Source organism: Cyanistes caeruleus, unplaced genomic scaffold (assembly GCF_971803275.1).
Source record: "Cyanistes caeruleus unplaced genomic scaffold, bCyaCae1.hap1.1 HAP1_SCAFFOLD_110, whole genome shotgun sequence".
Taxonomy (NCBI): Eukaryota; Metazoa; Chordata; class Aves; order Passeriformes; family Paridae; genus Cyanistes; species Cyanistes caeruleus.
Window position 1 is genome coordinate 388,126 of NW_028255911.1, and position 15,517 is coordinate 403,642.

Here is a 15,517-nt window from a genome sequence, read left to right on the forward strand (position 1 = left end):
TGGGTCCCTACCAAAGGCTGGCCAGGGCTCAAGGAGGAACCAAGGGAGTCGACCCTGACCATACACCCCAAACAAGGCCAGATGTCGGATTTCATGGCCTTGTCTGGCTTCTAAACACAGAAAGGTCAATCCATGTTTCATTGATGAGTGGATACATCTATCACAGCGTTCATGACCATGCATATTTCAGTAATGAGCAGATGGACAGGTAACCTTTGGCTGGAAGGTTCATTCAGAGGTCACCTTTGGCTCAGGGCCTGTTGTTCAGGCCTCACTCAGGGCCTGTTGTGCAGACCTTGGCACTTCAGGAACGAGGTTTAGTGCTGGGCTTGACACTGCTGGGTGACTGGCTGGACTGGATGAGCTCAGAGGTCTTTTCCAGCAGAATGGATTCTATAATACCAGGATTCTATCTGCTGCATTCAGCTAGGTCCATTACTTAGCAGCATTACTTTAGTCCAAAGGCCCCCTCTTGCTCAGCTCTTGTGGCCTGAGGCTTCAGCTCCTTCAGCTCCTGGTGCTGAGCTGCTCAAGCTGAAGGAGACCACTTGGAGAGAAGAATAAGTTCATTCAATTCCTTCTGGGACATGGAGAGGGGAAATGTGAAAACAGGAGCATTGTTTGGTGTGGCCTCCACTCTGCTCTTCACACTTTCAGTGCTTTGAACCAGCCAAGAGCTTTCTCCAGGATTCAATGAAGCAGCTGTTCCTGCTCCCAGCTCTGGCTCTTCCCAGTCTCTGACCTTGACTGGTTTTGTCCCTCTTGCTGTGCCCTCTGTTCCCCCAGGGGGCTGCCCCAGACTGAGGGATCAGATGCAGGCACTGCTGCTGCTCCCTCGGGACCAGCCCCAGTTTGGTTGTTGCTGTCAGTGCCAGCAGAAGCCGTGGCTGGAGCAGCGGGTGCTGACAGTGCCCCAAGGCCCGGGGCTGGAGGGGTCCCTGGGCTGGGTCTGGGAGGGAGCTGCCCCTTGTTCTCCCTCTGCCTCCCGCAGAGCTGGGCCGGGCACAAGTGGGGCAGCAGAGCCAACAGGGAGCCTGCGAGTCTCTTGCAGCCGTGCCTGCTCAGAGTTTGGCCTTGGAGCTTCAGGTGGGCAAAGGCAGCTGCTCTGCTCCCTCTGCGTGTGCCCGTGTTCAGCACTGCTGCTCCATCAGTCTGTGCCCAGCAACGGGGAAAATGCATCAGCCCTGCAGGGCCAGGAGCTGCCGGGCTCTGCCTGAGCAGCTCAGCCAGCGGGAAGGGAGCTGCTCCACACGGGAACCAGGAGCAAAGGACATGCCTTTTCTAGGACATGTTTTCTGTAAAAAAAACCAACAAAAACATCAAAAGCAAACAAAAAAAACCCCCCCAAAAATATGAAAGATAAAAATTACCCCCAAATGTGTAGTGAAAAATCTTCTATAACACTGGAGTAAGAAAGAGGTAACTGATCTTTTGAAAAAGAGAACTCAGCTTTGATTTTAGTTCCTTAGTTTGTTCACGTGCTAGTGAAAAGGATCCATTAGCTGCCTTACTTGAGAGATTTTATGGATGTTTTCCAATATTAAGATATTTTACACTGCAGTTAAAGGAATAGGAAATTGAAATACATGTTCTTCATGACTGTGTCTTGAGTGTAAAAATTTGCAGTTTGGAACTTGGACCTAAATGATGAGTTCGGCAGGAGAAATGCAGCACTCAATATGAATGATCAGCAAGTCTCATTTATTGGTAACTCTGCAACCACTTATATAGCATCAATAATTAGGCTCATACATAGTGCAAAAGCAAGCTCATTATTGGATATTTTTATTTAAGGTCAACTCCACCTAATTCCACATTCCTATGATCGCTCATCTATGCTGAATTCACATTCTTCTGATCACAGCGTCCTGTTCTCAGTTAACAGTTATCACTAAGGCCTTCCTGACCTTGCAACATCTCACACCAACTGTACTCTATTGTCTCATTCTTTCCCAGCTAACTGCTGCATGGGAGCATGACCTTTGCTCTCTAGCCATTCCTCTACAATTCCCCTGTTTTCTTTTTGTACTAACAAAACTGTAGAAGTAGCCCTTTTCATCATGTTTTGCAAGCATTGCAGTATGCAAGGAATAAACAGTAGCACAATCACAATGATCAATATAACAACAATTGCCATTTGTGCCAAATATTTAAACCATCCTGTGAGACCTAGGGATTGAAACCATTCCTCTAATGGATTTGTTTCCATGGTTAATATTTTCATATTGTTCTGTAGTTGTCGGAGATGAGCATGAATAGACACTGAATGGTCAGAAAGATTCATGCAACACATCCCCTCAAAGTCTTCACAGCCATGGCCCTGTGCTAATAGCAAAAAATCAATAGCAGTTCTATTCTGCAATACAGCATGCCTAACACTCTTCGTATCCAAAAGCAAATCAGACAAAACCTTTGATGTAATATTAAACTGTTTTCCTGTCCAACATGCTAGTCGTCGTAACTGTGTTAAGGCTTGAGCACTAGATACTCCAGGTGTAAAAAGAGATGACACAATCACTGTAGGACGTTCCCAAAGTTCAACCTGATCCTTGCATTCTGGCCCCAATTGGAACACACTTCTCTTTGTTCGTAACCTGGTTCTATTGGCTCCTCATAGTTGCTGTATAGTGGGTGCAAACAACATCAATTTCCCAAAATAAAAAGGCCCTCCATAAATGTTTGCTGGCAGTCCTTGCCATGCACGATCTCCACAGATTAGAAAAATACCAGGTGGTAATTGTAGAGGTGAACTGCTAGAATTTACCCTGTGAGACCAATTGCCACAGTATGCATCATTATTTTGCAAATACAGCAAATTTTGTGGAGAAACATTTGTACCATTTGGCCCATGAGACCTTTTTGCATGATTGTTCCTAGCCCAATTGACAAAAGTTAAACAATAATTGCTAGGGGCTGAGCCTAACAGTCTTAACTCTTGTGATTCTGACCCGGTAACATTTAAACCTGTAGCAATGTACTAATTTCGAGCATCAATGGGATTTGCTGGGATTAAACCTGTGTCACAAATATTGATCGTGAATTTACCTGATGGGATTTCACATAATGTTTTGTTTGCTTCTTCGGGCGTTTTCCAATTCTTTGTCCATTTTTTAAACATTGTGGCATTGAGTGAATCCTCTAAAGGTGCACCCACTAAACAAGTTCGAAAAGGATCTGAAGGGGTAGCCATTGAAAGGCAAAAATTATCTTGTCCAGTTTGATTGGCCCACATTATCCACATATTTTGTCTTTCATCAATGTCAATCAAGAGCCCTTCATTTCCCTTTATCATGGTAAACCACTACAACAACCGAATCAGAGATAGTCTCTTAAGGACTTTAAAAAGATTGTAGGCAATTCAGCCAGCATCTTGGCTGGATCCCATGGGAGATCTTGCTTCCCTTTTCTTTTACCCCTCTGCCTCGCGCGTCGATTCAGTTGCTTCGAACCACGGGCTGTTCCATCTTCTCGGCAGCAGGGATAACTTTCAGGGAAAGACCCTTTCTCTCGAGACTGCCGTTTTAAGAATTGCTCCCAATTTTTATTTTTTACCCCTGGAATATCACACCTGACCTGTGTAAGTGTTTTATGACAGCGGATTGTGGTTATTTCAATAATATACGGCAAAGGGGTATTCGGATGATAACAATAATTTTCTGGGTTTATCCCAAAAGCATAAATCTCCCACCATCTATCAGATCCTTTTTCAAATTGTCCTGTTTGTATACCTCCCTGTAATGCAACCTCAGTCAAATTTCTTTCAAAGTTGTAACACTCTGTACAAATCCCTCTTGGGGATCGACCCCACTTAGAATGTGTCCAGCACTTTTCTTTACACACTTTACAAATGTAACATACAAAAGGATAACATTCACACTCTGGTACTGTATACAAGATTTGCATGTGAGAGTTCATCAGATCCCATCTCTATGTTGATGGTAGAGAGCGAGAAGTATCTGCAGAATTTTCTGGATCAGCTGAAGGTAAATCCCTGGGATCAGCAGGTTTAGTCCATCGGCTCGGCACCCAGACAGGCCCTGTGGGGGTAGACACACAAAGATAACCACGTCCCCAATACAGTACCTTGCTGGGACCTCCCCACAGTCCTGTTTTTGGATCTTTATAAACCAATCGGTTTGCCCTAGCATTTCTTTCTCCTAAACCCACATCCCATTTGTGACTACAAATATGGATAATAGCAAAGGCAGCAGTCCTCAACTTTACTGCTCTTTGAAGCTGCAAAAACAGTTCATATAAACGAGGATTTTTTACTTCCTTTATGTCTGCTTTTTCAATACATTCACTCACTCCTGCAACATATAAAGAATCAGTTACCACATTAACAGGACCCTTAAACTACACCAAAACCCAAACAACAGCGACTAATTCCAGAGTTTGTAACGTGTCCTCCTTTTGAGCTGGAATAATGTGATGATTCCATTGTCCTTGTGAATTTTGCCATGTAGCAGCAGCTGTGCGAGATTTCTTTCCAGCATCAGTGAACACCGTTGATGCCCCTGGTAACGGCACAAATGATCGTTTGGGCTTTTCAATCCAATTCTGCTGGCCTATCCATCGTAGTGGTATTCCAGGCACCTCCTCAGTACTGACCACACTGCTGTTGTCAAGCAATGCTTCTTGCAGTGTGGAGCTGTGAATTAAATACCAGTCTAAAGTGTCCTTTTTTATTGGTATCTGAATTACAGCTGGATCTGCACCCATAATTTGTCACAATCGCTTCTACCTTTGTTTTATTAAATCTGCTAAAATTTCAATTTTTTGAATTAAGGTATGTCTCTGTTGTAGTGGTGGCAACAACCACTCTAATACCCATATCTCCCCTGTTTGCTTTTGTTGCTGTGTTAAAGCACCGATGAGATGTTGAGGTCCAAACCATACAGTAAGGTTGATGTCCAAGTCTGGATCTCGCCTACGAACAACACCTGTCTGGATACCGTCCATTATTTTATTGAGAGCTTCTTGTTGTTCACTGGTGACCTGTATAGGTGCTGTAGGATCAGTACCTTTTAACAAAGGTCATAAGGATTGTGAAAGTTCATTAGGAATACCCACAACAGGTTTAAGGCATTGCAAATCCCCCAGCAATCGCTGAGCATCATGAACAGTATGAAGTGACATGTTCAATGACAGTTTCTGAGGGGCAACATACTGCTCAGTTAAAGTCCCCCCGAGATATTTCCATGGGGATGACTGCTGTATTTTCTCAGGTGCAACAACCAGTCCATTCTGAAGTAGTTGTGTTTGAATGTCTTTAACTTGTTAATCTGCAAAAGGTTGTGACTGAGCAAAAAGAATATCATCCATATAGTGATAAATAATGGTTGTAGGCCATCGAACACGTAGTGGCTGCAAAGCATTATCAACATAAAGCTGGCACAAGGTAGGAGAATTACACATACCCTGTGGTAAAACTGTCCATTCAAATCTCTTGTCTGGTTCTGCTCGATTTAATGAAGGCAAGGTAAAAGCAGATCTGCAAGTATCCTGTTCATGCAGTGAGATGGTGAAAACACAGTCCTTTAAATCAATTATTAACAAGGGCCAATCTCTTGGCAACATTGCAGGATTGGGCAAAGCAGATTGCAGTGCCACCATTGGCTCCATTTGTTCATTTACTGCATGTAAGTCGTGCAGCAATCTATATTTCCCAGATTTCTTTTTAATAACAAAAATAGGGGTATTCCAAGGACTTGTTGACAACTTTAAATGTCCTTGTTGATATTGTTCCAGCACTAATTGATGAGCTTGCTGCAGACTTCCCTTTTTAAAGGCCACTGTTCAACCCATACTGGTTCCTGAATTATCCATTTAAGTGGGAGTGGGAAAGTCCAAACAATGGCCTCTACTCTAAAGGGTGCTCATTGGTCAAAATAACACCAAGTTGTGACAAAATATCTCGCCCTATTAGACATTGAACCTTGTCTGGTAATGGAACAATTGACAAAACAGAATTAATGACCTTCCCATCTAATTGAGTCTGGAATTGTGGAGACCTTTTTGCCAAAGTTAAGCCTCCCACCCCTGTAACAGTAACCATACTGGACAACAAAGGCCATTCCTGGGGCCAATACTGTGGAGCAACAATACTTGAGTCTGTCCCAGTATCCAATAGTCCTTCTAATTGGTGGGATTCTCCGTTATAATTGGGAACAACTTTTCGCTTGGGTCGAGTGTTTAAGCCCAGGGTAAGCAATGTAAGTCCTACTGTAGAACCAAATCCACCCGTACCCTGTAATTGATTTTTCAGTGGTTTCAATTGATGGGTATATTGTGGTACTGGCACCAGTTGTGCAATTTGCTGTCCCTTATCAATTCTGGCTGGTGGTGCCAGTGTATATGCCATGATATATATTTCACCAGAATAGTCCACATCAATTACTCCAGGTAAAATAAACAATCCCATTAGACTAGCAGATGAATGTCCCAACACTATTGCACCCACAGCTTTTCCATTTATTATCACTGGTCCCATAATTCCCGTGGGAATCTTGTAGGGCTGAGATGTCAATAAATCCACAGTCACTGAGGCTGCCAGGTCCAGGCCGAGGCTCCCTGCTGTGGCAGGCTGGAGGGAAGTTGCACTGATGTTCCGGCAGCTGCTATTTGTGTCCTGGCGCGGCGGCTTCTCGCGCTGACCTTCCCGTTTCCCGATCTCCGGCGGCAAACACTATCAGTGTGGGTATTGGAGCGACACTGATTGCACCAAACAGATGGTACAGTACATTCCTTCCGAATATGTCCAAGGTTTCCACAGCGAAAACATTTGAATCGGGAGGCTGGAATCCTGCCATTGTTGGTTGTAGCTGCTTGTAGGGGTGCAAGAGCTGCTAAAACCTGACTCTGATTTGATGCCAGATCTTTAATTGCCTGGGCTAACATTGCCTGGGAGCCCACCGGTATATTAGACATCCTCTCTAATGCCTCCTCAATAGTCCAATTAGCATTTAGGGAATTTAAAACTGACCTGGTTGCTGGATTACAATTCTGTAATGCACATTGTCTTAATAATGCTCCCCTCATATATTCAGGAACACCTGCCCTCTCTATAGCTGCAGCTGCTTTATCAATAAATGCTCCAAATGGCTCATCTCACCCTTGTTTAATACCCATATAAGATGGAATACCTCCTGGCTCCTTAATCCGATCAAATGCAGCTCGTGCCAACCGCATTCCTTCTCTCAACTTACCTGGCCCCAAAATAGCTTGTGCTTCCACTTGACTCTATGGTCCTAATCCCCTAAGTTCTTCCAAAGTTAGCCCATGCAGTGGATCACCTGCCTTTCTTTGCACATTTACACTTTCTTGGCAATAAGCTTGCCAGTGCACATTAAACAACAACTGCTGATGCTGACTAAGAATCAATTTCATAATACTCCTACAATCTGCAGGCAACAAAATCTGTGTACCCCACAAATAATCAATCATCTGTCTAACCGGTTCACTGGTCACTCCAAACTGACTGACTGTAGATCACAACTGTGATAACCATTTCCAATCTAAAGCTGTAATTGGAGCTTGTATTCCTCACCCTTGCATCAGTGCAAAGGTTACGGGACATGCTACTTCCAATACAGCATCTGCTATTTCCTGATCTCCTTCTTGCAAAATATTTCGTGCCAACGTAGCCCATGTCTCCCTTCTTTCCTGTGCAATAGCCTCACCTAACTCACGCCCTACCCCAGGGACAGATTTATTTTCCATAGGGGAGGATGGTAACGGTGCCGAAGGCTCCGTTCCAGAATCAAGGTTAGTAGGTGAAGGAATTTGAGATGGCACAAAAGGATTAGCAGCTGCAGCAGAGGACAGTGACTGTGTGGGGGGGGTCAAGATTACTGTGTTCGTGGCGGGTGGCAATGGACACTCATTAATTCCCTCTAATAATCTATTTTTTGACATAGCTGCAGATGCTTTTGTGGCAGCTGCCTGTTCAGCCTGATACTGCAAAAGAACATTATGAACTGTCCGCCACAGTTTTCTCAATTTTTTAGCAGTTTTATCATCATCTAAAGTAGCTTCCCACAATTTATCTCCAAATTTTCGCCACTCATTTAATTCATGGACTGTATGGGGATTCTGAAAACAACCCTGAGCATACCCATAAGCAAGAAGTCCAGGGAGCTCCTTGCGCAAATCAAAGTCTTTAACCTGTCACTTTTCTAAAAAGCAGGTAAATAAATCATATGCTGCTTGCCTTTCCATCTTACCGTCAGCGCTGTTGCAGCCCCTACAAGGTTTCGGCAGCACGTTACGGCAGGACTCTCCTCTGAGGTCGCCTGGGGCACGGCACCGTTGCTGTGTGATCAGGACTCTCCTGTGAGGTTGCCTGGAACGCGGCACAGCTGTTGCATTTCACCGTCCTTGCTGCAGAGGACCCATCCCCTGTCACCAACTCCCTTGGCCGACTCCAACTCCTTTTTAAGGTCCCAAGGGTCCCAAAGGTCCCAAGGGTCCCAAAGGTTCCAAAGGTCCCAGAGGTCCCAAAGGTCCCAAAGGTCCCAAAGGTTCCAAAGGTCCCAAAGGTTCCAAAGGTCCCAAAGGTTCCAAAGGTTCCAAAGGTCCCAAAGGTCCCAAAGGTCCCAAAGGTTCCAAAGGTTCCAAAGGTCCCAAAGGTCCCAAAGGTTCCAAAGGTCCCAAAGGTCCCAAAGGTCCCAAAGGTCCCTGCTGTTCGGGCGCCATTTGATGAGTTCGGCGGGAGAAATGCAGCACTCAATATGAATGATCAGCAAGTCTCATTTATTGGCAACTCTAAAACCACTTATATAGCATCAATAATTAGGCTCATACATAGTGCAAAAGCAAGCTCATTCTTGGATATTTCATTTAAGGTTGACTCCACCTAGTCCCACATTCTTGTGGTCTCTCATTTGTGCTGAATTCTCATTCTTCTGATCACAGTGTCCTGTTCTCAGTTAACAGTTATCACTAAGGTCTTTCTGACCTTCCAACATCTCAAACCAACGGTACTCTATTGTTATTTAATTCTTTCTCAGCTAATTGCTGCATGGGAACATGACCTTTGCTAGCTAGCCATTGCTCTATACATGGCCAATCACAGAACACAGAGTTCATCTGATTGAGGTGAAATTTCATTCACTGGAGACAAAGTCAAATTGCCTCTTATTTGCTCAGCACTACAAATCCATTTGAAGCTGGTTGCCAAGACTTGCTGCAAGTGCTGAGTGATGGGATAAAGCCCTGCAATGGCACCATGAAATGGGAGAGCTGGAGAGAAATCTCAAAGAATGGCATTTCCAAGCATTTTCAGGCGCTGATGTTCTGCTGCTGGCTTGGTGCTGTCCAAGGGGCTGATTGGAATGGTTTTAGAGGAGCTACGCTGGGCAGTGAAATGCACCTCAGGCAGAAAATGCATCTCTGGTGTCTGCAAGTGCCTTTATCTCCCATCATGTTCCTCAGCACTGAAATCCTGCAAGGACTGAGTGAATCTGAGGCTTTGGGAATGCCCAAGAGTGAGAGATTTTGGTGAGATTTGACTCAGGAGATGGAAGCAGCAGCAGCAGAAGGTGCTGTCATCTTCATCCTTGTGTTCTCCTGCATGCTGATGCATCATGAAGGAGGCAGGGATTCCATCAAGTACCTTCTGTATCTCCTGTGGCAAATTCTTTCATTTCTCAGAGTTTCAGGCATGTGTTGTGTGGCTGTGCTGCACCCCAGGGCCAGGCTCTGCCTCTCTTGGCTCTGGCTGCTGCTTCCAAGCTGTCCTCTGTGATTTGGATTTGCAAGCCACCTCTCTGACCAGCTTCCACTTTGCTTGAAAAATTCAGCACCATGTTGGCGGCTGAACAAGTCCCAGAGCTGGGGAGAAGGATTTGAGATGCAATTTGCATCCCAGAGTTGTTACAGTGGGGAAAATGTCGCATCCCTCCTGTGCCTGGAGCTGCTAATCTTGTTGCAAACATTGAAAAGCTCTTCAGCTTCTCTCATTCTACCTAAATTTGATGACTGCTTTGATTTCACACCTCTTCCATGCAGGTTTTTCCTCTGTCCTTGGCTAGAATTGTCAGGCCTGAGAAATTTTGTTGAGCCTTGGGACAGCTCCCATCATCTATCCCTGCTCCTAATGCTGCTTTGAATTCTCTTGGGAATGTGAGCATGAGGGAAACTGGGGGGACTTTAGTGAGAGGAAAAGTGAGGCACAGAGGCTGAAGTGCAAATGCAGAGTGTGCAGGGTCAGCACAGTCTGCAGTGTTGTGGGGATTTGGGCCATGCAAACAGATGTTTCTTCTCTGGGAATGGCTGATTCCTTTGGTGTGTCTCCTCCTGAAATTGCTGTGCACCAGGGCTGGTGCTGGAGCTGCAGCAGCACAAAGTTGCCAGGGAGCCGTGTGGGAGCCAGTGGGAATCATTTCTTTGCTGCTTTGGATGAAAAGTTGTGACATGAATCTCAGTGTCAGGGAGGTGCCACGTTCATGCTGCTGCAGTGCCCACACACTGTGTCTGGAGACAGCTCAGGAGAAAAGGAAGAAAAGCCAGGATGAAATCCCATCTGCTACTGAACTCTATCAGAAAGTGCTTGGAGTGAAGTGTGTGAAGTGACTGGGGAGAGCTGGATAGAAGGGACAGCTCTGAGCAGTGTGTGGTACATCATGACATCCTTGCAGTGATCTTTGCACAGAGATGAAAAAGTATCAGTTTGCATGGCCTGAATCTGTGGGTCTGGAAATTCTGCGTGTTGCACAAGCTGTGCTGAGCTCACCTGGCTCTGAAATATCTGAAATATCATCTCTGTACCTTAGGCAGGAAGAGCATCAGAGTTCTGAAGAGATGAATAAAAATCTGTCATAACCCAGAAGCAAACCTTGGCAATAGACATGTGTGGCAGGTGAGGAGACAAAGCTTTCATTCTTGTCCTGGGAGAATGAATTCAGCAATAAAAAATCCTGTCTCTTGGCATTAAAATACTTTAGTTTCAGCTCTGCCCCAGCCCATCAATGTCCCTGTGTGGTTGGGGGTTGTTCTCCCCCTGTAGCTCTCTGCAGGTTGGTGCTAATTCAAGATGTTCTGGCAGGTTCCAAGGTTTTGGTGCCCGAGCAGGGAGTGCAGAACAGGGATTACAAGTGCTGACATTTGCTGTGCTAGAAAGTCCAAGGGACAAATTTGTGCCAATTAAGGTCTCCCCTTTAACTAGGAGGAACAATTGATGTTGTGCTTGTAGCAGAGTGTGGTGAGAGAGGGGGTTTCCAAAGGAAATCTTGGTGCATGTGGGCCAGAGGCCCCTGTGCTGAGGCTCCCTCCAGGCTGGCTCCAGCCCCTCAGGGTGCCCAGGAAGCAGGCTGCCCGCAGCTCAGTGCAGCCTCCTTAGCCCTGGGGCTAGCCAGGGAAGAGCCATGGATGAGGCTGAGCCCTGCTCCCATGTGGGATGCCATGGGACAGGGCCCACTGGGATTTGCCCCTCCAGCTACCAAGTGTGTGCAGAGAAACTGCAAGGAGAGGTTGAGCTCTGTCAGTGGGACCCCCTGTTTACAGGGAGCCCACTCCTGGGGTGGCTGTGCCAGCTCCCGCAGGGACATCCAAGCCTTGGTAACAACAACAACAATAAACTATAGAACCTATTTACCTAAGAACATATCTAACAAAACTACATGAAACGTATTTACAGAACACTTAAGCAAACCCTAAAACGTCTATCAGAACACAACAACTGTAAAACGTATATACAGCAGGGTGGCATCTGTGTCCGGGATGTGCCTCAGTCCTGGAAGAAAAACAAGTAGCACGGTCAGTGCAGTCAGGCATGGAGGGGTGTTCCATGTGCTGCCAGGCTGGGACACTGGCACAGTGGGACTCTGCTGCCAGAAGTGAGGCTGGCTGGGGCTGGGGGCTGTGGCCCAGGCACTGGAACAGGGCTTGTGTGGCCCAAAGCAAGCCCAGGCCAGGCCAGGGATGGCCAGCAGAATCCAGTGCATGGGCTAGCGTGTCCCTGAGCAGGGAGTGCCCTGCCCAGCCCCAGGCTGGCAGCAGGGGACCCACTCTGCCTGTGGGGAGCACCTGCCTGTTCTGCTGCTGGCATCGGTCTTCATCCCAACACCATGTCCTCCTCCTCGTCTTTTACATCAATATCCATCTCCTCAATATTGTCTTCCATGTCCACCTCCATTTCTACTTCCGTCTGATCCACATCCACATCCATCTCTTCCTCTCTGGTGTTCTCTCCATCCACTTCCATTTTCTTGTCCGTATCCATCTGTGTATCCACCTCCATCTCCTCCTCTGTGTCTGTACCAGCCTGCAGAGGTAGCAAAATCTCCCAGTGGGGTCCCTTTCCCACACTATCCCACAGAGCTCCAGCCCAGCCAGGCAGCTGCGGGGTGTCCACCTCCGTGGAATAGTACCATACCTTCTTTGGAGCAAATGCAGACATCCTGCAGGGATGGAGAGCAAAATGCACTCAACGGGGAGCTTTTGGGACTGCTGGGGGTATGAGGGAGCAGGTGACAACAAGGTGACAGGGGTAGGCCTGGAGCAGGGTGAAGAGTGTGCTGACACAAGGAGCCAAGGGTTGTGTTGTGGCCGTTGCTGGATGCTGGAAGTTCTAGCTGGAGCGTGCACTGTGACATCAGTGCCAGGAGCCCAGGCCCAGGCTGAAGTGGACAAGGGAGATGCTAGAATGATGGAATCCCTGGGTGCTTGGGCTTGGAAGGGACCCTAAAGACCATCTTGTTCCAAGCTGAGCAATCTTCCCCCAGAACAGGTTGCTCAGAGCCCTGCTCCCAGCTGGCCTTGGATGTTGCCAAGGATGGAGCATCCCCAGCCTCTGTGCCCAGCCTGGGCCAGTGGCCCAGCAGCCTGAGTGGAAAAGAGCAGCTGCATTAGATCCAACTTCAAGCTCACTCCTGCAGTTGAAAGCCTTCTCCTCTCTGTGCCCATCTTTCCTAGAGCTGCAGGGAGGCCTCCCCAGCCCCTTCTCTTTCCAGGCTGAGCATCCCCAGCCCCACATGGACAGCACTCAGATCCGTGGGGGTCGAGGCTAAAGGGTGGCAAACGGCATCAGGAAGTGAGAGATGGAAGCTTTTGGAGATGGAAGGTTTGCCTCTAAATGGAGAAAAGAAATGAAAGTGGAGGGGAAAATGGTGGGACTCTGGCTCTGTTCTAACTGGGGAAGATTTTCTTTTCTTCTTTTCTGTCGTGCTGCCCCAAGTTTTGTTGTTTGAAAGGAGGTTTTGCAAAATATCCATTGTCTTCTCCATTAATAAAAAAATCCCACAAAATTCCAGCAAATTCTGACAAAATTCCCACAAAAATCCCACAAAATGGCACAAAAATCCCACAAAATTCCCTAAACTTTGTTTAAATCTCACAAATTGCCGAAAAAATCCACGAAATTGCAGAAGAATTCCACAAAAAGTACTGGAAAAACCCCATAATGCTTTAATTTTTCTTTAAATCTCACAAAATTCTTGAAAAAATGCACGAAATTCCACAAAAAACCCAACAAAATTCCCTAAATCTCTTCAAATTCCCACAACATCCAACAAAAATCCCTCAAAATTCTTGAAATCTCCTCAAAATCCCACTAAATTTCAGAAAATTCCACAAAATTCCTGAAAACGTTCAAAAAATTCCACAAATAATCCATAAAATGCACCCTACAAAAAACCTTAACTAAATTCTCTAAATTACCTCATATTCCCGCAAAATTCCAGAAAAGCTCCACAAAATTCTCTAGATCACTTCAAAATCCCACAAAATTCCACAAAACTTCCACAAAATTCCATAAATCTCTGCAATATCCCACAAAATTCCACAAAAAATACACAAAATTCCACAAAAATCCCACAAAATTTCCTACATTTTCTCAAAATGTCACGTGTGATGGACTGACATTTCAAAAAACAAACACCTAAGGAAGTTGAAGCTGCTGGAGGCTGAGAGGAGTTTTTCTCCTGGCCCATAAGAGGCCATTGCTGAGAAGTGCCAGCAGTTTTGCCCATTGCAAAGTGCCATCAAGCTGGGAACAGCACTTGAAGCCCTAAGGCCGGCAATTTCTCTTGGCTCTCTTTGCTTTGCGCCTTTTGAAGAGGTAGCAGGGCTCGGCTTCAGCCTCCTTCCCCCCAGGCCAGCCAAGGCCACGGGAGGGGAGCGGGGCTGGCCGCAGCTCTGCGCTTCCCGGGGAGGATGGAGACTGGGAAGTGCCAGGAGCCCCTTCTCAGAGGCTTGGCTGGGCCTTGCACAGCGGGGCTGCCGGGCCAGGCCGCTCCCTGCCTGGCCTGCACTTTGTGCCGCTGCTCAGTTTCACCACAGGCTGCCACTAAAGGCAGGGAAAGATAGCAGCTTGCAGCTTTGTGCTCAGATAATGGCCACACTCCCCACAGCAGCCATGGGGAAAAATCATCTGTGTTCCTGAATGCCAACAATTTCATCCGATTTTACTGGACTTTTGTGTGATTCTCTGGAATTTTGTGGGATTTAGAGGAGACTTGAAGAATTTGATGAGATTTTTCTTAGATTTTGTGGAAATTTGTGGAGATTTTGTGGGCTGTGTCAAGAATTTTGTGGGATTATTCTGGAATTTTGTGGGATTTTGAGAAAATTTAACGAATTTTCTGGGATGCTTCTGGAATTTGTTGGGTTTTTTTTTTAATTTTGGGAAATTTTCTGGAATTTTGTGGGATTTTGAGGAAATTTGAAAAATTTTGAGGGATGTTTCTTAGATTTTGGGGGAATTGGTGGAGATTTTGTGAGATGTTTCTGGACTTTTTGAGATTTAAAGAAAATTTTAAGAATTCTGTGGTATGTTTCTGGAATTTTGTGGGATTTGTGAAGAGACTTGAAGAATTTTGTGAGACTTTTCTTAGATTTAGTGAGAATTTCTGGGGATTTTTCTGGAATTTTGTGCGATTGTGAGGAAATTTGAAAAAAATTTTGAGGGATTTTTCTTAGATTTTGAGGAATTTTTTGTGGATTTTGTGGGATGTTTATGGAATTTGGTAGAATTTTGAGGGAATTGGTGGAGATTTTGTGAGATGTTTCTGGAATTTTTGGTATTTTAAGAAAATTTTAAGAATTCTGTGGTATGTTTCTGGAATTTTGTGGGATTTTTTTGGAATTTTGTGAAATTTTCTGGAATTTTGTAGGATTTTGAGGAAATTTGAAGAATTTGGAGGGATTTTTCTTAGATTTTGAGGGAATTGGTGGAGATTTTGTGAGATTTATGGAGATTCAGTTTGATGTTTTAGGAGTTTTGTGGGATATTGAGTAGATTTTGTGGGATATTTTCAGAATTTTGTGAGATTTTTGTGGGATTTGTGGGATTTTGAGGAGACTTGAAGAATTTTGAGGGATTTTTCTGGAATTTTGTAGGAATTGATGGAGATTTTGTGAGATGTTTCTAAAATTTGATAGGTATTCGAGAAGATTTAGGGAATTCTATGGGTTTTTTCAAGAAATTTGTGAGATTTTGAGGGATTTTCAGAATTTTGTGGGTGTTTCTGGAATTTTGTGGGATTTTGAGACGATTTAGTGAATTTTGTGGGATTTG